Here is a 25229-nt window from a genome sequence, read left to right on the forward strand (position 1 = left end):
AGGGTTAAAGGACTTATGTGTCAACAGGACTTGGAAAAACTGGTCCATGCTTTCATCTTCAGTAGACTTGACTACTGTAACGGGGTCTTTACAGGTCTCCCTAAAAAATCAATCAGACAGCTGCAGCTGATCCAGAACGCTGCTGCTTGGGTCCTCACTAAGACCAAGAGACTGGATCACATCACTCCAGTTCTGAAGTCTTTACACTGGCTTCCTGTATCTCAAAGAATTGATTTCAAAGTACTCTTGCTAGTTTATAAATCCCTTAACGGTTTAGGTGCAAAATACATTTCTGATCTGCTACTACACTATGACCCCCCCCAGACCTCTCAGGTCATCTGGGACAGGTCTACTTTCTGTCCCCAGAGTAAGAACTAAACAGGGTGAAGCAGCTTTCAGTTTCTATGGTCCTCATATCTGGAACAAACTCCCAGAAACCTGTAGATCCTCTGCTACTCTCAGTTCTTTTAAATCAAGGCTGAAGACCTTTCTTTTTGATGCTGCCTTTCTTTAAATGACTGCTCATTTCTTTAAATTTCTTATATTGCACTGTAACTTTTATTCTTGTGTTTTATGTGTCCTAATGTTTCTATTTTGTTTTTAACTGTCTATTCATGTGTTTTATTGGTTTTTAATGCTTATGACTTTTAACTGTTTGTACTTGTGTTTTATCTGTTTAACTGATTTTGTGTAAAGCACTTTGAATTGCCCTGTTGCTGAAATGTGCTATACAAATAAAGCTGCCTTGCCTTGCCTTGCCTTCCTTACACAGACTTTCCATCTTAATACTGAATGCAACAATTTCCACTCAACTCCACCTTCTTTTTTATCAACTTTCAGTGGTCTTGTCTATTGTAAGTAATGAATGGCTTCATGAATAGACAACCATCATCCCAATGTATGCCATTGACAGTCTATGAGTGGTCAATTAGAGCTCATTCAGCAATAGAAAGTACCAGTTAGTGCTGCATATCTATTCCAAAACCCCCATTCTTTTATTTATTTGGACAACTACTGAAATGTACTTGCTCTGCATGTGTTAGTGTCTGATGATGAACTCACAACCAAGGCAACCCCAAAGAGAAGCACTTATGAACCCAATAATCATCAGTGTCTCCATTTGAGATGATCTGAATGTGATTACAATGACATCCATCTTCATTTACAGTCTCTAGCATTGTCATGTTCAACTGCCCCAACAAGTAGCACTTACTGAATTCAACAATCAAGTCAATGCTAAAGTTAGGGTACTAGGAATGACTTAGAAAACATTTCAGCATTTTTCAACCAGTAACCAGGGAGAATATCCTTTTAAACATTTTTTTATGGAGGAAATCCTGGACTTCATAGGTCAGCAAAACCCCAACAAGTAGCACTAACTGCATACATAAAGTCAATGCTTGTGTTTGAGGTAACAGAGGTAACCTTCTGTCTCCGACCCCCTGGTGTCTTAGACTAGACTCAGAGAATAGAAAGTTGACTAACTGTATTTTTGTCAGAATGTCTCACTTACATGATAATAACCTTTGATCTGTGTCTGAAAATGACCCCAAAGGGGCGGAGTTAGAGCATGTCCTTCCTCATTGGACAGCAAATAAACCAACAAGACTCGTCCTTCATGTGACAATGCCAACGAAGAGCCAATAAGGACGGGTTTTACTCATGAGGGTGGGGAAGGAACCGCCCCTGAGGGAAAAGGAAGCAGCAGCATGGGGGAGGGTACAGATTGTGGAGGTGAGTGAGAGGGTGGGGGGTCATGCCGTGAACAGATACAAGTATGTTGGCGGGGGGGTGATGGGGGTTGGGCAGGCCATTGTGGCAGAAGCAGGGCAATCAAAGCTGTTGTAGAACTGGTTGAGTTGGTTTGCCCCCCCCCCCCCCCTCCTTCCAGGAAGACCAGGACTAGGTGGACACCAACACCGAGCACATTATCAGACCCTGTAGATGTGAGGAAAGCATCTGAATATCTCTGCCTGCTTTGATTTGTACTCAACAGAATACAGAGTGAGTCCAGCTGCCACTGTGGAGATCTGCTGGATTTCAGTACAATAGAGGAATGGAAGAGGAACAGGACCCGGAGCAGTGGACCAACCAGGTCCCTAGAGGACCAGCAGCAGGCCCGGCCTATGGTACCAGCCATGTTCAGGTCAGTGTTCAGGACACAACAACCAGTCTAAACTAAGAGGCCTGTTCACAATACCTAGATAGTGGATTAGGCCGGGGTTTTCCAGGGTTTCTGGATGTATAAACAAGGCTAACAGCTAGCCTGCTCCTGACCAGGCTAACAGCCAGGCTAACAGCTAGCCTGCTCCTGACCAGGCTAACAGCCAGGCTAACAGCTAGCCTACTCCTGACCAGGCTAACAGTCTTTGTTCACTCAGCAGTGCTTTTACCTTCTTATTGTTATTATTAGCCTGCATTAATATACAACAGTAGCCTTCTGCTGTTCAGTTAAGTCCTGATATTATTTTAACATTGTGATCATTATTTAAATAAATATCCATGCGACAGTCATCGGTGCTGTTACGTTGCCTTTATGAAGACTAATAAACTGCCGGTCATATTGTTGGTAGAAGTCTGGTGGATATAGTCTATAGAAGGCTGATACAGTGCTGATCCCCTTTTTGAATTTTGTAGACGTGATTTCCCACATTCTGGTGCATTTTAGGGTGACCAGCTGGAAGTCCCACATCATTCACAATGATCAATTCATGTGTTAGTAAATTTTAATGTTTCCCACATATCAACTCATATTTGTTATTTGTTATTTCATGTAGGCCAATGAAGTAAAAACAAGACATTGTGAGCTGTTGATGCAGTTTTAAAACAGGTAGTTAGTCCTACACTTTGACTAGGCTCTGATTTATTCATTTAATGATCATAAATTGTGTTGAGATATGTCTTTTGTTGTAGACATGATTATAGAATATCAGCAGTTAAAGTTATATGTGGCCACTATACAAAAGAAGCTGTGTGCTGTCAATTGAGGAAGTGGTTTAATGGGAAGCCACTGATGCATAGAAGGTTATGGTTGCTAGAAGTCCCCCCCCCCCTCCCTGTGAGGTTATGGTAAATGTTTGAGGGAGAGAAGAGGGTGTGGTGCCATACGGGACGTTAAAGTTGAAGTGTACTATGATGATTGTGTGGTAATGTGTGAGAGGTTTAATGGCAGGAAATAGTCAAGTAGTGATGTGTGTTTAGGTGCTTGGTTAAAAAGGTCACAACGAGTAGGGAGGGGTTTTTGTCACCCCCCATTCACAGAATGAACAGACTCCTGCCATCCTGGGGTGAAGGGAGAGGACACTTCAATGGTTTATATATATTATTACATTATGCTATTATATTTAGCTGTTTTAGTTGATCAATTTCATTGTTTTTATAGTTTCTATATTTCAGAGTCCAAGAGAGTTAGAGGGAGGTATTTAGGCTATGCATCACATTCTAGCATTGTAGATACGTGTTTTTATTTTATCTTAATAGTAATTTCCTGAGTAACATTATCTTCTGCCAACTTTTAAAGTGCTCATATTTTATTTGTAGACTGCTTACGCATTCAGGTGGTCCACCATCATCTGCCACACTTTCTTGTTTCATTACTGCGTTGCAGTTGTTTCATTAAAGTTTGCCTGAAAGATTTAGAATATTTCAGAGCATGAAAAGTGCATTTGCTTTCATTAAAACATGTTAGCAATATTTTCCTTAATTTTGTCATAAATTATTGAATGAAGAGTTAAAATTGTGGGAAAGAGAAAATCCAGGGTTTAAAGAAGGTTGTTCACAAACTCTGTTTGTCTGTTGCTATAGAAACGGAGAGGCAAGGGACCCAAACGTCACCGCTGTCAGCACTGTGAGAAATCCTTCACAACATCTGGATATTTAAAGATTCATCAGAGAGTTCACACTGGAGAGAATCTACACAGCTGTGATCAATGTGGGGCAGCTTTCACACAACCGAGTAATCTAAAAACACATCAACGCATACACACTGGAGAGAAACCTTACAGCTGTGAACAATGTGGGGCAGCTTTCACACAACAGAGTACCCTAAAAACACATCAACACAGTCACACTGGAGAGAAGCCGTACAGCTGTGATCAATGTGGTGCAGCTTTCACACAGCAGAGTGCCCTAAAAATACATCAACGCATTCACACTGGAGAGAAGCCTTACAGCTGTGATCAATGTGGGAAAAGGTTTTCTCTGAGGGGTAACCTTGAAAGACACCGGCGTGTTCACACTGGAGAGAAGCCGTACTGGTGTGATCAATGTGGGGAAACCTTTTCTCACAGTAGAAACCTTAAAGATCACCAGCTCATTCACACTGCCTCGTTGTGAACATGTTTCAGAGCCAAGCTGTTTCCTCCTCCTCATGCCCTGATAGCTGTGTTCTTATATTCTGATCTTCTCTCCTCATTGAAGGCTGACGAGCAGTAACGACCATTTAAGATTAGGAAATATAACGTGTTTGCATTAAAACACTACCAAAGGAAACACATTCTTCTGCTTTGAATTAGGCAGACTAGTTGCTGCAATAGGGTATTGCTGCCCTCTACTGTTTGTTACCAACATTCTCATAAATTATTAGTTTTTATTACAAAGTCCACAACTGAAAAAGTACACCATCTTAGTGAGAGTAATAAACATTATAAATTGAACAGTCAGCCAAATTAAATGTTCATTTAAAGCTTGGATCCCAAACTTACATACAGTGCCCTCGAGTCAACCTTGCACAGTGTTCCAGACTCCACTAATCCACACCTGCTGAAGCGCCTCGCATGGATGTCCCTTCATCATCTTTATCCAGCTCCCGACAGAACATGTCTACATTCTTGGCTGTAGTGAATGTGAGCGTTCTTCCTCGCGGGTCTCTTTAAGGGTGGCCAGATAAATAAGAAAGTTTTAGACGCCTTTAGCATGTAATTTACGCTGTACTCCTATACATTCCTGGTGCTGCTGGACGGCGAAAGCACTGTAGCCAGGCTTAAAATGTAGCTTCCTGCTGCCCCCTGAAGGACTGCTTGACGGTCCTGGTATCTCAGACACCTTAAAATCAGCGTATGTATCATTGTACCCTTGCCGTTGATTCTGTATGCTCTGTCCATGTTGATGGTGTCTGGTTCTGTAAGGATGGAATCCAAACCAGTAGCTGTTTCTGCAAGAATCCCACTGGGTCGTCTTTTTCAGTCCAATAATGCGAACATTGTTGTATCTCAATCTGTCCTCCATTTTGGCTAGCTTAAACTCAAATTTCTTCTCGTCATCAATGCAGGTTTCTTATCTGCCTGTTGTCTCCCTGCACCAGGTCCAGTACTGTAGCTTCCTGCCTCTCAAGCTCTGTCCTGATGTGTTGCAGCAATGCTTACTTCACTGCGTTGTGGACCGCTTACATTGTTGCTTTTCCAGGACCTTTTTGCGCCTGCAGACATTCCACTAAGTCACGGTGGTAACAAATAAAATGACTGACATCGAATGAGAGAGAATGACCTGTTTTTTATTGTGAAATGCAGAGGAGGATGCAGGGCCTCAGGTCTGAGCGACCCTTGCAAACACCGGTCACGTGATCTTTTCTATAATTTAGAAAATACATGTTTAAGGACTTTAGGATGAACAGAAACAGCATTGTTCAGTATAGTACTTCTCCGGGCTGCTTTCTCATTTGGGCCTTGACGTGACATGGCTGCTTTAGGGCTATTAGTTTTAACCTTTGAACACACTTTTGAACCCTTTAAATATCAAAAACTTCCAAATGTTGGAACACAAAAAGTTTTAGCATTGTGAGACTACACAGCGATTTGGTCCATGATTTAACAACCAATGTGTGGAAGGCCTGAATTTGGACTTCAGCTCAAATTCAGTTTAAAACCTTTTAAAGTACACTCTGCCTGAACAGTGTAATTGATTTTAACTAGGTGCCCTTTAAGTTGTATGTCTGCATTATCTTAAGTTAAGTGTAATGTCTTGTTTGTGTTGTAGTATCTATAGAGATTTGTGGTGTAGTATGGAACCATTGTCCTGTCTTTTATGTATTATGAAACTTATTGCCGCCTGTCTTGGCAGGACTCCCTGGAAGAAGAGTTACTGTAGCTCAATGGGATTGTTCCTGGTTAAATAAAGGTTAAATAAAAATAAAATTAATCTGTAATTTGTCCAAACATTCCTCTCTTCATTACCGACATACTGGAGTCGGCCATGTTTAATTGGATGCTCTCCAGTTATTGTTGTTTGGTAGATTAACATTATATTTTCCTACTTTGGGGACTTTTTCATTTGATATTCTTTGTCTGACATTTTCTATTCCCTGTTTGTATTTTCTGTGACTGCATGTGGTTTTAAATCTGTTGGAGTTTCTTCAGACTAAAGCAAAGACACTGATGATGTCATCCAAAAGAAACATAAAGGACAGCAACCTGTCTCCAGAGGACACTAAAGAATGACGGAGCAGCAGGAAACAGAGCAGCTCAAATAGCAAACAGCTGATTTATTCATCTGACTCGTAGAATAACGCCAGTGATTGACTTGTTTTAAATGTCTGGGAATGTGGAACAGCTCCATGCTGACTACCTGAAATAAAACAAGGCCACATGCTGATTATTGGGGACTTGATTTGATGGATTTATTCTTCCTGTTGTGTCTCTGTTTAAACTCCTAATTTAAAGGTAAAGTCAGCGTCCACTAAAGGTTGTGTTGTTGCTGCTGACAGACTCAGATCATTATTCTAAGTGTGTGACAACATTATGGGATGGATCCCTACAGAGATAGACCTTTTAGTTAAAGAGGAACATCCTTTTAGTTTGGATCCTTTAGTTTCCAACCAGACCAGAGTGGTGATTGTAGGAACAGTGGAAAGATGAACCAAGACGGCTGTTCACATATATTTTTTTTCTTCTTTTGACTATAGTTGTGTTTGTTATTAACGGAAATCAACCCATCAACATTTATATTCATCATAAAGTTCCAACGTTAAGTTTTTTACCGCCAGTTCAAAATGGAGCTGAACCCGGAGGAGGATTCCTCCCTAACGGCCGCTCTGCTCTGCTCCGTGCCCCCGCTGTCCGGTAATAGTTAAAGCAGATAAAAACCTAAAGAACACTCAAAAGCTTCACTTAAGAAGCTTCTTAATTCACGTTCAAGAGAAGGCCTGTTTCCAGCCAGACTATGAATTGATTCATGAAATCCCTGTTATTAACATGTAGTCAGTCCCATATGGTTAGGATTCCTGGTTTTCACCGAGGTGGCCCAGGTTCAACTCCCGGTATGGGAATTGTTGTTTAGCCGGTACAGGTCTGCAGCAAGGTCAGTATGAAGACATTTCACTTCAGAGACTTGCAGTAAAAGATGCTTTGTTAAACATCAACAGACCGGAAGTAGATTTAATGTTAAATACAAGCATGCAAAGAATTAGCATAGGATCGATTCGATGTCTTCCTGCGTGAGTGGTGGGATTTGAACCTGCGCCTCCAGAGAGACTAAGGCTGAATCCCATTCCTTCCCCTTACCCCTACCCCTTGGCCCTTCCCCTACCTTTTGCGCGTTCACGCGGCACCTAGTGCCGGTCCAATACGTATTACGAGCTAGGGGTAGGGCATGGATCAAGGGCTGTATACCCCTACGGATCTAGTGTGGACGCGACCTCACTAGAAAACACACAGGCAGTGTGTGGCTGCTGCATCAACCAGAGAGACACATGAATGTAAGTACTTTCAGCTTTAATAATTGATTAAAAAGTTACGACAGTCTTGTTTTGTGGTCTATGCAGTCCTGTACATGTGTACCCATGTTCCTAACTGAAACTTTTTAAAAATCGCTAGCTTGCAATGCTAACGCTAATCGCTAACGCTAATCGCTAACGCTAACGTTGAACAGTCCCACATATTTCTGCCTTGAATGGACTGTATAGATCGCATAGATTGTATAGCTATATATATATTAACGGTCTATGATACATCGCTACGTGCTTAACATATACCGCCCTGTCTCACACAGGAGGACACAGCAGCTGATCCAGGTTGGGGCTGCAAACGAGCAGACTTTCCTAATTCATATGTTCATGTTGTACCCATTCATTATTGCATTGGTAGCCTACTATTATTGTAATAATATTTAATTAATTCCTGTTCATTGTTCATGCACTTGTTATATTGTTGTTGGTTTTGATATGGGACACTGATGATATGTGAGGGGGGGTTACTGGCCAAAAGGCTCCAGACTGGTCTGGAATATCAGAGCAGCTGTAGCTACAACAGTGTAGTGTGTGTGTAGTTTGTTTGTGGTCTTGTGTGTATTTTTTTAGTTTTACACATGAGTGCCTTTTATTGTGTGCAACATGTTAGTTATGGTTCTAATAGTTGACAATGGTTCTGTAACATTATTTTATGTAACGTTTTTGCCTGTTATGTTCAATTTATCACCAATAAAGACAGATTTTGTCAACAAAATGTTTTTGTGAACATCAATGACATTCAAAACGGTGATAACTGAAACAGATATACACACACCATGTATACAGGGTGTATATGTATGTATATGTACACATGATGCATGTGTATACACATTTGTATTGCAAACAGACCTAAGTACTACACAGATAAGTACTCTGCACTACCAAAGTGAACCTAAAATAACTATAAATATATAACACTGTTGTCCAAACCCACACAATCAACAGACCTAGACGGCATCTTGGAGGTTTGTGATCAATACTGTATGGTGATGTCACCAAGTGGTGTCCCAATTCATAGGGGTATGTTTTCACCCCTTACCCCTACCCCTTGGTTTCAAGGGCCAAGGGGTAGGGGTAAGGGCCAAGGGGTAGGGGTAAGGGGAAGGAATGGGATTCAGCCTAAATCCTCCGCCTTATGGCAGTTTTCCGCAGGGTGGGATCTACCCGCCTCGAGTCTACTTGCCATTTTTGGTTTTCCATTACAAAAAAAAGTCCCTGGGACCTGCTACCAGGTACTTTTTTGTGAGCTGAGGCGATACCAAAAGGTGACGTGGAAACCTGCAGACTAATGGTTGGTCGGAGAGAATCGTCACTTATCACTGCATTTTTAGCAGACCAGAGTGCGGAGTGTGTGTCCAGAACAAACGCGACATTTAAAAAAAATCGAGCCAGACACCGACAGATTATCTACTCTCTGCACTATTCTCACTTTTCAGCTGTTCAATATTAAGGGCTACTAGAGTTTTTTGCATGTCTTTTCCAGTATTGCACACTTTTAAAAAAGACAATGTATCAAAGAAAAGGTTTTATTCAACTTTTCAAGTAGCGCATCAAACGCTCCCATACATCCTGGTCTTCTACCTCTGCAGCCTGTGACAGTGCCCCCCCCCCGGCTCTGCTGTCCCAGATGCATCCCAGTCGTTGTCATAAGCCTCTCCATGACTCTCATAAAGATTATACGAAGCATAGCAGGTCAGAACCAGAGATCTCACCAGTCGGACCACGCCCACCAGACGGTCTGCGGCAAAGATTTTGCAAAGCGTTAATGCTCTGAAACACAAATGGTACACAGCACACATGTTGGTGTGTAATCGTGGTTGCTAAAGTTCATGTACTTTATATAACGCTAGCGTATAGTAAATACTGACCGGGGCCCTAACACATGCACATGTTAGCTAACGTTACCAGCAAACGTAACTTACCCTTTTGTGTCGGCGAACAACGTGCTTTACATATACCGCCCTGTATCACACAGGAGGACTGCAGCAGCTCACAGCAGCTGATCCACTTTGGGGCTGAAAACAAGCAGAAGTTTCCTAAATCATGTGTTCATTCATTGTATTGGTACTGTGTTATTGTAATAATTTGTAATTAATTCCTGTTCATGCACTTGTATATTGTTGTTGGTTTTGATATGGGACACTGATGAAATGTGGGGGGGGGGGGGGGGAGTTACTGGCCAACAGGCTTCAGACTGGTCTGGAATATCAGAACATCTGTAGTTAATTTGTTTGTTTGTGGCCTTGTGTGTATTTTTTTTAGTTTTACACACATGAGTGCCTTTTTATGTGTGTGACATGTTAGTTATGGTTCTAATAGTAGATACTGGTTCTGTAACATAATTTTATGTAATGTTTTTGCCTGTTATGTTCAATTTTTCAGCAATAAAGACAGATTTTTGTTAACAAAATGTTTTTGTGAACATCAATGACATTCAAAACGGTGATAACTAAAACAGATATACAACACACCATGCAGACATGTGTATACAGATTGCAAACAGACCTAAGTACTACACAGATAAGAACATCTGCCTCTGCACCACCAAAGTGAACCTAAAATAACTATAAAATATATAAATATATAAATGCATATGCCACTGTTGTCCAAACCCACACAATCAACAGACAGAGACGGCATCTTGGAAGTTTGTGATCAATACTGCATGGTGATGTAACCAAGTGGTGTCCCATTTCATAGGGGTGTGTTTTCACCCCTACCCCTTACCCCTTGGTTTTAAGGTCCAAGGGGTAGGGGTAAGGTCCAAGGGGTAGGGGTAAGACAAAGAAATGGGATTCAGCCTAAATCCTGTCCACTTCCGGGTTTGGCCCCGCCAGATACAGATACAGATAATTCATATGGTTAACAGATACCGATACAGATAATTCATATGGTTAACAGATACAGATACAGCTGTACTTGCTCATCTTTATTAAACACTTCTTGAGTTAATCTTCCACTTTTTTGCCTTTTTACGTACGTAACTACAGCTCTGATTTAATAGAGGACCAATGTCAGAGATCATACAGATCTTTATGCAGACTTTCACCAGCTAAATACCAATTCCGATACCGGGAGTTGAACCAGGGCAACCTGGGTGAAAACCAGGGTTTTCCTTACTATTAGAAGTCTTTAAGAGCAGAAACCAAGACCTTTTGGACACCACTTAGGCCAAATGAATGTAAAATCAAACTAACTGAAAGCTTTCTCAGATGTACTGATTGTAGTCTCCAGAGGACTCCCTAAGAATGTGTGTAAAGGTTATTTAGGCAGAATCCAGACTGCTAGACCCTATGGGACTGACACGTTGAATAATAACAGTGATTTCATGAATACATCCATAGATATGCCAGGAACAGGGCACATAAACACATACATCACTTGTTGATAAAACACAGCAAGAAGTGTGGTCTGGCAGTCAGGATTCAGGTTTTCACCTTTTCTCCACCACCATGTCTAGTTAAAGTTTCACCATAGAGACATACATTATGTCTATTTATTATCATTACATGAGTTAGGTTTGGGAAAATGCATATCAGGGCATATGGTTAATACAGCTCTCATTTAATACAGGACCAATGACACAAATCTTACAGATCTTGCTGCAGACCTTTACTGGCTAGATACCAATTTCCATGCCGGGAGTTGAACCCGGGCCACCTGGGTGAAAACCAGGAATCCTAACCGCTAGACCATATGGGACTGGCTACATATTAATAACAGGGGTTTCATGAATAAATTCATAGTCTGGCTGGAAACAGGCCTTCTATTGAACGCGAAGAAGCTTCTTAAAAAGAACTTTTCTTGAAGCTTGTGAGTGTTCTTCAGGTTTTTATCTGCTTTAACTATTACCGGACAGCGGGGGCACGGAGCAGAGCAGAGCGGCCGTTAGGGCGGAATCCTCCTCCATGTTCAGCTCCATTTTGAACCTGTAAGCTCACTTCTAGATGTGGAAAGTTGAAAGGTTGATCTTTTTCACCTGTGCTGTGGCTTAAAAACAGGTTCCACTGAGATTTGAAGTCAGATTGCTGGATTCAGAGCCCAGAGTGCTAACCATTACACCATGGAACCTTTAAATGTGTTGCTGGTGTTTGCTTGGCAGTTTCTTTCATAATATCCACATGTGTGATATTGAAGGCACACAACAATCACAACAAATCTGTGTGCATTCAGGGGATGTAGCTCAGTGGTAGAGCGCATGCTTAGCATGTATGAGGCCCCGGGTTCAATCCCTGGCATCTCCAACACATGTTATTGTCCTGACTGTAAAAGAGCTAGAAGAACTCTTATTCTGAAAGAGAAAATGAAATAATCATCATCAGCAGGAATTAAAAGACAATAAAGTGCATTTTTAACTTAAAAAGTGTCTACCGACTTTGCATTTTACCCATGTCCTGTTTTACTCAACAATTGACAAGGATTTGAGCACACTGTATAGCACAGTGTTGTGGGTTGTAGTGACCTCCTTGTGTTTATGGTAATAATTAAAACAATTCCATGTTAACCTGAGGTTCAACGATTGTTGAAACCTTCCTTTCCAGCACTGTGAATTATCATGATTAGAATATTGGCCATAATTGTGCAGCCCAAAGAGATCTAATGTTTTATCAAACCAGTTTTGGCAAGTAACCTTTCTGCTGACTTAAAATAAAGCAAGAAACATCACTCAAAGAAAGCTACTGCGATGGCTGGGAACACTGGCACTAGCACAAGAATGGAATTTGTCATTCTTTGGTTATTTCTGAGATTGATACAATGAAAGGAATTATTTAATGAAAAGGGTTATAGAACATATGTGGTATGTCCTTGGACAACCTATCCAAGCAGGGAGATGAGTACAGAGATTTGGGTGCTAGCAAGATGGATCTAGGTTGCCTTACCAGCAACATTGTTTTGATACAAACCTGCTTGAAAAACAGCCACAATTCCTTTTAAAGACCTATACATGGAACAGAAATGATATGGCAGTGTTCAGGCAAGTCAAAGGGACAACTTATCTAGCAGAATGTGTAACTCTACGCCTGAACAGGGACTTGAACCCTGGACCCTCAGGTTAAAAGTCTGATGCTCTACCGACTGAGCTACACAAGCTTCTGAAACAAAGGGCTGTGGAAAAAACAATCTCCTGAACTACAAATTAAAGTTCAAGTAAATGAAGACCATTAAGCTGTTGCCATGATCACAATCTTCTGGACAGCAGGAGGGTAGACCACGATTTGCACATTGCCTGAGAACACCAATTGTTATTGCACAAACTGGTTGAAAATTGGCTAAATTGACCAAAACGGTTAAAAAGCTCAAAGTCACAACTCATCATGGCCACTAGCAGACTGTGAACATCCAGTAAACCTGCATGACAGATAGCGAGCACTTGATACATATCCCAGAATCGTTGTCCTCACTGTGTTATTGTTTGAAAATGGAAATAATGCAGCAGGATTTAAAAGACAATAAAGTGGATGTTTACCTTAACAAGTGTCTACCAATTCTGCACTTTACCCATGTCCTGTTTTACTCAACAAGTGAGAAGGATTTGAGCATGTATAGCACAGTGTTGTGGGTTGTAGTGACCTCCTTGTGTTAATGGTAATTAATGCAAAAATCAGTCTCAATGACCAGATGTGTTGCAAGATTTGCAGTCAACACTGCATTGTCCAGTGATGGTGGTATAGTGGGGAGCACAGCTACCTTCCAAGCAAATGACCGGTGTTGGATTCCCAGCCATCGCAGTAACTTTCTTTGAGTGATGTTACTTTTTAACTTTGATTTATACAATAGCAGTGGTTTGATTTCCAGCCACCACCAGGTTTTGAAGCCATATACAACATTAACATTACATATGGGTACACCTACATGTAGGGCTACGAGATTGTAATATAGATTCTGGTAAACAGAAGAGGACCTGTGCATGAAAACCATCTTAACAATCAAAACCATAAGTGCAAGAGTGCAAAAGAATTGGAGAATTAAATGTGAGAGCCGGACACTCGGCTGAAACGAGTATCCGGTACGGATAAAGCACTTTTGCCGAGTACGAGTATTATACAAGTAATACGAGTCAATATATGTGCTCGGATTGAATAAAAATCCTCGTTTGGTAGCTGACTGTCTCCGTTCTGTGATAGGCTAGTCCAGGAGTCCAACCTTTACCACTCAAAGAGCCAAACACTGGGAGCCACAAAACCCTTTTGAAATTTTAAATGAAATAACACTGTATATAAAGTTTTTTTTTTTTGCCTTTGTGCTATGTATAAACAAACTAGGCCTATACTGTGTCACATTCATGAACGACTGCAGGAAAATGAATTTCTGCATGCAACAAAACATGTTTAACTCCAAAAAAAAGACATTGGCTTGAACGTTAAGTTAAGTTAAGGTTGGGAATCCAACACCGGTGATTTGCTTGGTCATTAGCTATGCTCACCACTGGACAATGCAATGTTGACTGCAAATCTTGCAACACATCTGGTCATTGAGACTGATTTGCATTAATTACCATAAACACAAGGAGGTCACTACAACCCACAACACTGTGCTATACAAAAATGCTCAAATCCTTCTCAATTGTTGAGTAAAGCAGGACATGGGTAAAGTACAAAGAGTTGGTAGACATTTTATGTTGGACATGTTAAGTTAAACATCCACTTGATTGTCTTTTAATTCCTGCTGCATTATTTCCATTTTCAGAATAAGAGCTCTTCAAGCTCTTTTATAGTCAGGACAACAACACGTGTTGGAGATGCCGGGGATTGAACCCTGGGCCTCATACATGCAAAGCATGCGCTCTACCACTGAGCTACATCCCCTGAACTATCATTGATCTGTTGTGAGATTTGTGTGCCTTCAATATCACACATGTGGATATTATGAAAGAAACTGCCAAGCAAACACTAGCAGCACTTTTAAAGGTTCAATGGTGTAATGGTTAGCACTTTGGACTCTGAATCCAGCGATCTGAGTTCAAATCTCGGTGGAACCTGCTTTTAAGCAACAGCACAGGTGAAAAGGATCAACCTTTCAACTTTCCACATCTAGTTTAAAGTGAGCTTACAGGTTCAAAATGGATCTGAACACGGAGGAGGATTCCTCCCTAACGGCCGCTCTGCTCTGCTCCGTGCCCCCGCTGTCCGGTAATAGTTAAAGCAGATAAAAACCTAGAGAACACTCAAAAGCTTCAAGATAAAACTTACATAAGAAGCTTCTTCATTCACGTTCAAGAGAAGGCCTGTTTCCAGCCAGACTATGAAATGATTCATGAAATCCTTGTTATTAATTTCTAGTCAGTCCCATATGGTCTAGCGGTTAGGATTCCTGGTTTTCACCCAGGTGGCCCTGGTTCAACTCCCGGTATGGGACTCGGTATCTAGCTGATGAAGATCTGCAGCAAGATCTTAGTCATTGGTCCTTTATTAAACGAGAGCTCTATGTACCCTATTCCCTGATACGCATTTCCCCAAACCTAACTCCTATAATGATAATAGATAGACATAAAATATGTCTCTATATCAAACATTGTAAAACTTTAACTGAATCCTGACTGCCACTTCTTGCAGTGTTTTATCAACAAATAATATATGTATTTATGTGCCCTGTTCCTGGCATATCTATGGATGTATTCATAAAATCCCTGTTATAATTCAACATGTCAGTCCCATATGGTCTAGCAGTCTGGATTTTGCCTAAACAACCTTTACACACATTCTTAAGGAGTCCTCTGGAGACTACAATCAGTACATCTGAGAAAGCTTTCAGTTAGTTAGATTTTACATTCATTTGGCCTAAGTGGTGTCCAAAAGGTCTTGGTTGCTGCTCTTAAAGACTTCTAATAGTAAGGAAAACCCTGGTTTTCACCCAGGTGGACCTGGTTCAACTCCCGGTATGGGAATTTGTATTGAGCTGGTGAAAGTCTGCAGAAAGATCTGTACAATCTCTGACATTGGTCCTTGGTTACGTGCATACCCTATGCCCTGATATGCATGTCTCAAAAACCAGCCTATACTAATAACTATACATGATATACAGTCCCTAACAAAAGTCTTGTCGCTTGTGTACAAATTGATCTGAAGTGCCGCTGAAATACATTTCTAATCAAGATTTATTTACAAGAAATGGCTCATTTTAATCCCAACAGCTTTTGTAATAATGTTTCAGTGCAAAACAAAACTGTCAAAAAGTATTCTAATATTCACCGCTTGGTCAAGCCCATTGAGTCAATTTTTGCAAAGACATAAGTGTTGTTGCCTTGTCATATGAGCTTCACCTGGGACTAATAATGGATCAATCAGGTCTCAGGTGTGTATAAAAACAACCCCAGTACACTAGACCTTCACATCAACTGCAAGTAGATCTCTGCAAACATGCCTAAGATTCACCCTGAGACTAAAGTTTTGATTATTAAGAAGCTGAAGACCAGATCCACTGCTGATGTGGCAGACACCTTCAATGTGTCTCAGCGTCATGGACAGAGGATTAAAAAAACATTTGAAGACACTGGAGACGTTTTTGACAAGCCCAGATCAGGCAGACCCCGCAAGACAACTGATTGTTGGCTTGAAAATCCAAGGCCAGCCCATTTTCCACTGCAGCAGAGCTCCACCAGACCTGGTCCCCTGAAGTCCCTGTGTCAACCAGAACAGTTTGTCGGATTCTGTCTCGAAATGGCCTCCATGGTCAAATCAGTGCCCAGAAGCCAGCACTAAACAAAAGACAATTGAAAAACTGTGTGGCATTTGCCAAGGCCCACAGCTTGCTAAAAGGATGGACGCTGGAGAAGTGGAAGAAAGTGGATTTTTAATATGAATCTTCTGTTGAATTACACCACAGTCGCCACAAATATTGCAGGAGACCTACTGGAGCCCGCATGGATCCAAGATTCACCCAGAAAACAGTAAAGTTTGGTGGCGGAAAAATCATGGTGTGGGGTTACATCCAGTATGGGGGTGTGCGAGAGATCTGCAGGGTGGAAGGCAACATCAATAGTCTCAAATACAAAGAAGTCTTAGCTACCTCTTATATTCCCAACCATAAAAGAGGCCAAATTCTCCAGCAGGATGGTGCTCCATCGCATACTTCCATCTCCACTTCAAAGTTCCTCAAGGCGAAGAAGATCAAGATAATCCAGGATTGGCCGGCCCAGTCACCAGACATGGACATCATTGAGCATATGTGGGGTAGGATGAAAGTGGAAGCATGGAAGAATATTGATGAACTCTGGGAGGCAGCATGACTGCTTTCCTAGCTATTCCTGATGACTTCATCAACACATTGTATGAATCCTTGCCAAACCGCATGGGTCCAGTCCTTCAAGCTCATGGAAGTCATACAAGATATTAAATTTGAATCTCACAGCACCACTATTTAATTTGCTTACATATTTTAGTATTTGCAGTAAATTTGTGTATATGCGACAAGACTTTTGTCTTGCCAAAATTTGACCTTTCTGTCTTGTTTAAATTATAAATCTTTTTTCAGTGAAACTAATTTATTTTAGTGCAATGAACATCATTTGGGAGGGTTTTAGCTTTTCATATGAGCTATTTCTTTTAATTAATTAAAAGTCAGGTTAATAGCAGGTGTTTCTACAAAATAGATAAGCGACAAGACTTTTGTCAGGGACTGTACTGTCAGCTGTTGTCAGAGGACGCAGGGGAGGGAAACAAGAAATAAAAACACAAACTCTCAAAACCCAAACTGCAGATCCGCTCACTGACAGTCATGAAGTCGTTTCCTGTATATCGGTAGTTTAATGTAAAAGAAATGCAGACACTTTATGATCCATTTCTGTGTGAAAGGGCCGCACACACCTCGTAAAACACACAAACTGTTGTGTTAGTCCGCTTGTAGAGCAGATAGTTAAGTTCCGGCTGTAATAGGCCTGTGTGGTTAACTCAGCTGCAAACGCCAGTAATAGATCTCTTTGGTTGGTCTGGAGTCCGGTCACGTCTACCCGGCAGCACCAAAGCTCGGGATGGGATAGGAGCGACAACCCTCTAATACGCACCCCCCCGCTGCTCTCTGGTCGCTGTCGCCAGTTTGGTGATTCTGGTGAAGCGTAGTGTTGAACATCAGCTCCTCTTACGTTATGCGTGCAATGGAGCCGGCCTGCAGAGTTCAAATACTTCTATTGGAGGATTATAATATATGGTCTATTGGTAGAGCATCATTAATCACTTTAAGGGGGGGGGCACATTTTGTCCCCACCGGGCCTAAAATAATTCAGCAGAGTCAGGGACATGTAAACCAGAAAGGGGGTAATCCCATAGACCGTTAATAATAATAATATAATCAATATCTATACAGTCTATGGGTAATCCCACGCATCCCCTTTATTTCTTTCAGCTAGAATATAAAGTGCAGCTTCCAGCACGAAGCGTATCCCACAATCCACTGCAACATGAGGTCACTGAGGTGGGACGCTGCCTGTGCTCCAGTGACCCGTCGACAAATGTGAGTAGACATTAAATTTATTTCTGCGCTAGTCAGGAGAAAGATGCTTTTATTGTTTTAATTTGGAGATATTCTTCTCACCCAAGAGGGAAGAAGCGGTGAATGTAAAGGTAAATGTCAAGCAGTGAAAAAAAAAGTACTAAGGTAGTAAATATTAACAGCTAAATGTACTTAAAGTATCAAAGTAATATGTGACACGGAGGCCACTTGGAGAGATACCTGCTGCTGTACAAGTTGCTGATCTTCAGCTCATTAGATGGTCAGTTAGCTCCATCTAGTGGACAGATAGTAGAACTCCATCATCTGATGAAACTCAGTACACAGAGACCTCAAACTGTCTGACAACAACAGGAAGGTGACAAATGTGAAGGAGGATCAGTCATATCCTGATCATCCAGACAGATTTGACATCTGGCCTCAGCTGCTGTGTAGAGATGGTCTGACTGGTCGCTGTTACTGGGAGGTCGAGAGGAGAGGAGAGGTTAATATATCAGTGAGTTACAGAGGAATCAGAAGGAAAGGAAAGAGTAGAGACGGTTTGTTGGGAGAAAATGATCATTCCTGGACTCTGTTCTGCTCTGATGAAGATGGTTACTCCGTCTTGCACAATGAGAGAAGAACAGACCTCACTTCCTGTTCTGTCTCTAACAGAGTAGCAGTGTATGTGGACGTTCCTGCTGGCTCTCTGTCCTTCTACACAGTCTCCTCTGACTCACTGATCCACCTCCACACCTTCAACACCACATTCACTCAGCCTCTCTATCTGGTCTGGCTCCTCAGTGTCTCTGTGTCCTCTGCAGGACTGAGAGTCTCTCCTGTGGACAGAAACACTGACTGAAGATCAGCTGCTGAAATCAAAGTTCAGTCTGCTCACCATCACACACACTCTGCACTGTGAAGGAGATCTGAGACTCAAACACAAAACATTCATCTGATTTCATCTATGATTATCAACATTTGAACTGTTTGACTAAAACACTTCATGATATGTAACATCTAAAAATAATCAACTGTTATTGGTCACTATTATGTCCTTTATATATTAAATCATATTGCAATATATTTAAAATGTGGCAAACAAATGTTTCTATAAACAATCATCATATAGTCTAATGTTTCTAAATGTTTTTAATAAAATCTATACGTTTCATCATTTGGTCATTTGATCATATCATGATTTCATTCATCAGTTGTCTCTCTTTACTGAGATTGATACACCCCCCCATAATTAAAAACTATGTACCTCAGTGCAACCTACTCCAAATACGTATTATATTTACTTTGCATTCATGGAGACATTTGCACCATAAATTAATGCAGAAAAGACACAAATTGTTGCAGAAAATGAAGTGCCCCCCCCCCCCCCACATGTTGAACCCAAGGTTGTGTCTGTGTTTCAACTCCTAATTAAAAGGTAAAGTTTCCGTCCACTAAAGGTTCAGTTGTTGTCTCTGACAGACTCAGATTATTATTCTAATAACATTATGGGATGGATTCCTACAGAGATAGACCTTTAGTTAACGAGTAAGATCCTTTTAGTTTAACATGAAACAGCCTATCACTATTTTTAGCGTGTCTAGAGCAGCATATCTCCACCATAATCCATGTAAATAATCTGGGGTCTCATTTATAAAACTGCAGTTAGGATCCTTGCTGAAAGTGTACATACACCCAAAAGCCAAAAATAAATCAGATTTATAAAACCGTGCGCATGCACATCTGTATGTAATATTCTGTTTAGATATCACATATTACCTACAAGTGTGCACATGTGAATCAGCCTCTTATCCCTCCCTGTACACGCCCATTTTTAATTTTAATACTATGTTGATATTTAAAGTATAACTTGTGTATATTTCAACCTGGAATCTATCCCCCGTGGTTCTGAATATGCAGTAGTATTTTGAAATACATTCTTTGAGGGGCAGGAAAACAGTGTAAAGACTTTTGAACTGGAGTGATATATACATATACATTTATCATTACTTAAACCATAATTTCATACAATCATAACTCAAGAAATGTACTCACGATATTAACACATACAGACACACACACACACACACTTACTTTCTACATTTTCAGGATTTTAAATACTAAAATAATGTTTATGAAAGATAAGTTCAGTTATTGTTATTACTACACACATGTCAGGTTGATTTAATTATGTATACTCTATATTACATATTATTTTGTAGTTTTTCCGTTGTTGTTTTTTGTAACCGTTAAATCATTTATTTTGAATGTGTTCAGTGTTACAGTAAAAATACAGTTTTTTAAAATCTGTTGACCTACTTTAATTCTATTGGTTGCTGTTAACTTCCCGTCCAATCAGCCGTCGATGTGAGGGCAGAGGGGCGGGCCTTCGGCGGTGACGAGGAGAACGACCGTTATCCGTGATGATGAAGAGAATCAGTTATCTCTACCAGACGCTGACTTACTGAACCGGACAGAAGGTAAACATTCATACATTCATTCATTTCCATATGTAAACATATGGAAAACATACATATGTGTGTGTGTGTGTGTGTTAATATTGTTTTACATCCATACAGTTTGCAGGGCTGCCAACTTTTCCAAAAACCTTGGAGTGAGATTTGGGGGGGCCAACCCATATTTTGCCGCGTACAAAGCAATTTCTTTGGGTCTTTATCCTTTAGGGTTTAAATTGGGATTTGTTATATGTGGGGGGATGGGGCTCTCCCTAGGGGGGTCTGGGGGTGTGCCCCCCCAGGAAAAAAAAATTGAAAAATAAACCATTAAATGGCACTTTTTGGAGAGTTTTTTTGCAAAAAATATGGAGAAATCAAGTCTTACATGATACGTGCAAAACTGTAGGGTTAAGAACCTTTGTGTTATTGTAGTATCAATAGGTATTAGGGCATTCAGCATTTACATTATTAACTTCTTATAATATAAGAACTGACCCACACAATGTGCCAAACATAATGAACAACATGAAGAGACTATCTGGGTCTGTGGTGAACAGGTCCAGGGGTCCCTGGTGTAGGGACCAGGGACCCAAAGTTAAATTAATGATGAGGGATCAACTAAGACCACTGAAATTCTAAAGAATGAGAACCACTGTTTTACATAAGTTCTATTCCTTTAACCTTTGTGCCAATGTTCAGTAATGTTTGGCCCTCATCCTCTCTACCCCACTTAATGTTTTTACTTTTTTGTGAAAATAAAGACTATTTGTTCATTTAAAAAACATCAAATTAATTATTTACAGTTACATTTAGAGATGCAGAGGTTAGAGATGCACAATAGTGGCCCAACGTTGCAGTATTGTGTGTGTGTATATATATATATATATATATATATATATATATATATATATATATATATATATATATATTATAGTACATATAGTATAGCTCAGATGTGTTTCACCAGATTTCGGCTCATATTTACAACTTTGTGCACATTCAAAATATAACTCCTTCCATCTCTGTTGTCCGAGATTTGGAGAGTTGTATTAATATAGTCTGCTGTGCATGTCATTGCTCCGCTGATATGATGGATCTCATTCAGACCGTCTGACAGACACAGAGGCCCATTTGGGTCTCTGGTCTCGGACAGAGTTTAGAGGTGGCTGTACGCTGCTCTTCATCGGAGGACTACACGGATGCAACGCGTCACTGCCCCCCCTAGAGCGAGTCCACTAACATGAACTGAAGTTGCTCCACTACCAGCCGCGCTGCTCACCTCCATCTTTACAGAGAGAGTGGACACGAAGCGACGGACGGTCTGTGATACTCAGAGCTCATACCTGAAGCCGGGGAAATGCACCTGGGATGGATCGTGAAAAAAATATTCTCATTTTGCAACAATTTGAAAATTCCACAGACAGGGAGCGCTCTTGAACCCCTCACAGTCTCTGAAAGCACAACTAGTTGATCACGAGGGGCTCAACAGGTAGATCTATAGATAAACTCATCTTTCAGAAATTTGACCGACCGGGCTGACACTTCAGCGTGAGAAATCGGGGGTGTGGCGTGTGCGCGTGTGAAACCAGTCAAATGCGTGTGTCTCACGGCCAATGCGTGAGAGTTGGCAGCCCTGCTATGTCTGTTAGTACTACAAATCGAAGTTAAAAACAAACCTGAAGCTGAAGAAACCCTAAACGTTAACGGAACAGATCCGCAGACCCGACTGCCTGCGTGATGGAGCGAGAGAGAGAGAGAGAGAGGGAGAGAGAGAGAGGCCGAGGGAGCGCATTTCTCCATGTTCTGTGTGTGTGTGATTGATCCAAGCGGGTTTGTAGGCGGGGGGGGGGGGCGCTGTGATTATCACAGAACGCTGCGCGGCCAGTTGAGGAATTGTATTCAATCCGAGCACGGATATTGACTCATATTACTCGGATAATACTTGTACTCGGCAAAAGTGCTTTATCCGTACCGGATACTCGTTTCAGCCGAGGGGCAAACACTTTTTCACACCACTGTATTTGTCCACTTTCTCATCTTCTTTTCTCACCAATCAAACTCAAAGCTCCCTTCCATTTTTTGCCAATCCTGAGAGACTTCATATCCATTTCTTGTCAATCAAAAAGGCGCCTCCTCTTGGCAACGCCCATCTCCATTTCCCACCAATCCAAACGCATTTTCTGCTTAAGAGAGACTTTGCATTTATAATTTGGAACTAACGAAGGCAAGGAGGTCTTCTCTGATATTACCTCTGGAAACAATAATAATTCATGTGCTTTGTTTGCTACTGTCGATAGGTTAACAAACCCTCCAGTACCAGTAGCATCTGAACTGTTATCTACCAAGGCCTGCAATGACTTTGCCTCCTTCTTCATAGACAAAATCCAGAAGATTAGACAAATAGTCAGTGCCTCCATATCCAGTACAGGATATGTGTTGTCACAGTGTTCAAGCAAAACTAGTTCCAATATGAAAGATTTTCATACGATCAACCATAAAAACCTGTGAAGCATGCACGCTACCACTGAGCTACATCCCCTAAAGATTGTCAGATCCAGGGGGGCCCCGTGTTATCACATTCACATTCACAGAATGAGAAGTGCGTATGGCTATGGCAGCTCCCTTCCCGGAACGTATTTGTCCACTTTCTCATCTCCTTTTCTTACCAATCAAACCCAAAGCTCCCTTCCATTTTCTGCCAATCATGAGAGACTTTACATCCATTTCTTGCCAATCAAAAAAGCGCCTCCTCTTGGCAACGCCCATCTCCATTTCCTACCAATCAAAACCCATTTTGTGCTCAATGGAAGCTTTGCCGCAATCGCAAGAGAAGATTACTCATCGCGGTAGAAAATATAAATAGTTAGATTGTACTATGCATACAATACTATGATGTAATGTGATTTATATGTTATGTGTGTTTTACTCTTTGTACAGAAGTAGTTTGTTGATTCTCTTATTTTCCTCCCTGGTGTAAAAACCTTTGTATAGTCAGTCATTTCTTGTGCTAAACAATATTTATTTGTTACCTAAAGACATATTGTTTTGTTGAGATCAATAATGTAATAAAGTTGGCATGTATTATATTAATTGGCTTCATTTCAAGATTATTCCAAATTATAGTGTACACACTGCTGAGCATATGACTTGCCTTTATACACCCTACTTCCCTGCAATGATTACTGGAAGACATACTAGCTTTTAGAGAAAAGAGAAGTAAAAATGCTTGGTTTTACCTGTCATACATTGTTTAAAGAAAAAGAAAATTATTTATTACTAAACAATACTTGTTATAAAGACTAACTTTTAATATTGACCAAATATAGCACGATTACTAAATGTATGCAGTGCTAAAAACAGATATATTGTTCAAAAGTCAATCTAAACGTGATAAATTATTTGTTTAAATTGGTTCCCAACCTTACTAATATCTTATTCCTCCAAAACTTTGTTTAGTAGAACAATATAGTTGTGGACAGTGTAATTGGATCTTCTGGCACTAGGTGGGGATTGAACCTAAGATCTGGTGCTAGGTGGGGATCGAACCTGTGACCTTTGAATCTACGTTAAACTTCCCTTATTTCCCAGAAACATTCCAATTTCAGCAATTAAATTAAAATCTGACTTAATAGAAACTATACAACTCTTACACTTTGTGGGTAATTTAGCATCTTTCTCATCTTTTCTCTCATTTCTTCTTTTTTCCTCCTTTTTCCTTTTCCTCTTTTTCCTTCTTCCCTCCCTCTTCCCCTTTTTCCTCTTCTTCCCCCCCCCTTACAGACTATTGTTCCCCAGCTTCCCAGCTTCCCGGAACGTATTTGTCACTTTCTCATCTCCTTTTCTTACCAATCAAACCCAAAGCTCCCTTCCATTTTCTGCCAATCATGAGAGACTTCATATCCATTTCTTGCCAATCAAAAAAGCGCCTCCTCTTGGCAACGCCCATCTCCATTTCCTACCAATCAAAACCCATTTTGTGCTCAATGGAAGCTTTGCCGCAATCGCAAGAGAAGATTACTCATCGCGGTAGAAATATAAATAGTTAGATTGTACTATGCATACAATACTATGATGTAATGTGATTTATATGTTATGTGTGTTTTACTCTTTGTACAGAAGTAGTTTGTTGATTCTCTTATTTTCCTCCCTGGTGTAAAAACCTTTGTATAGTCAGTCATTTCTTGTGCTAAACAATATTTATTTGTTACCTAAAGACATATTGTTTTGTTGAGATCATAATGTAATAAAGTTGGCATGTATTATATTAATGGCTTCATTTCAAGATTATTCCAAATGATAGTGTACACACTGCTGAGCATATGACTTGCCTTTATACACCCTACTTCCCTGCAATGATTACTGGAAGACATACTAGCTTTTAGAGAAAAGAGAAGTAAAAATGCTTGGTTTTACCTGTCATACATTGTTTAAAGAAAAAGAAAATTATTTATTACTAAACAATACTTGTTATAAAGACTACTTTTATATTGACCAAATATAGCACGATTACTAAATGTATGCAGTACTAAAATCAGATATATTGTTCAAAAGTCAATCTAAACGTGATAAATTATTTGTTTAAATTGGTTCCCAACCTTACTAATATCTATTCCTCCAAAACTTTGTTTAGT

General features: G+C 40.5%; 4 non-coding genes across 4 annotated transcripts; 2 read left to right on the forward strand and 2 right to left on the reverse strand.

Annotated features, from left to right (window-relative positions):
* Nucleotides 1–11350: 11350 nt before the first annotated feature.
* Nucleotides 11351–11422, reverse strand: trnae-uuc (transfer RNA glutamic acid (anticodon UUC)). Its single transcript has one exon. It is a non-coding gene; the product is annotated as a tRNA-Glu (tRNA).
* A 470-nt stretch (nt 11423–11892) lies between these two features.
* On the forward strand, nt 11893–11964 carry trnaa-agc (transfer RNA alanine (anticodon AGC)). Its single transcript has one exon. It is a non-coding gene; the product is annotated as a tRNA-Ala (tRNA).
* A 2490-nt stretch (nt 11965–14454) lies between these two features.
* Nucleotides 14455–14526, reverse strand: trnaa-ugc (transfer RNA alanine (anticodon UGC)). The gene has a single exon. It is a non-coding gene; the product is annotated as a tRNA-Ala (tRNA).
* Nucleotides 14527–15004: 478 nt separating this feature from the next.
* trnae-uuc (transfer RNA glutamic acid (anticodon UUC)) lies at nt 15005–15076 on the forward strand. Its single transcript has one exon. It is a non-coding gene; the product is annotated as a tRNA-Glu (tRNA).
* The last annotated feature ends 10153 nt before the right edge of the window (nt 15077–25229 follow it).

This window comes from Etheostoma spectabile, unplaced genomic scaffold, assembly GCF_008692095.1.
Source record: "Etheostoma spectabile isolate EspeVRDwgs_2016 unplaced genomic scaffold, UIUC_Espe_1.0 scaffold00007403, whole genome shotgun sequence".
Taxonomy (NCBI): Eukaryota; Metazoa; Chordata; class Actinopteri; order Perciformes; family Percidae; genus Etheostoma; species Etheostoma spectabile.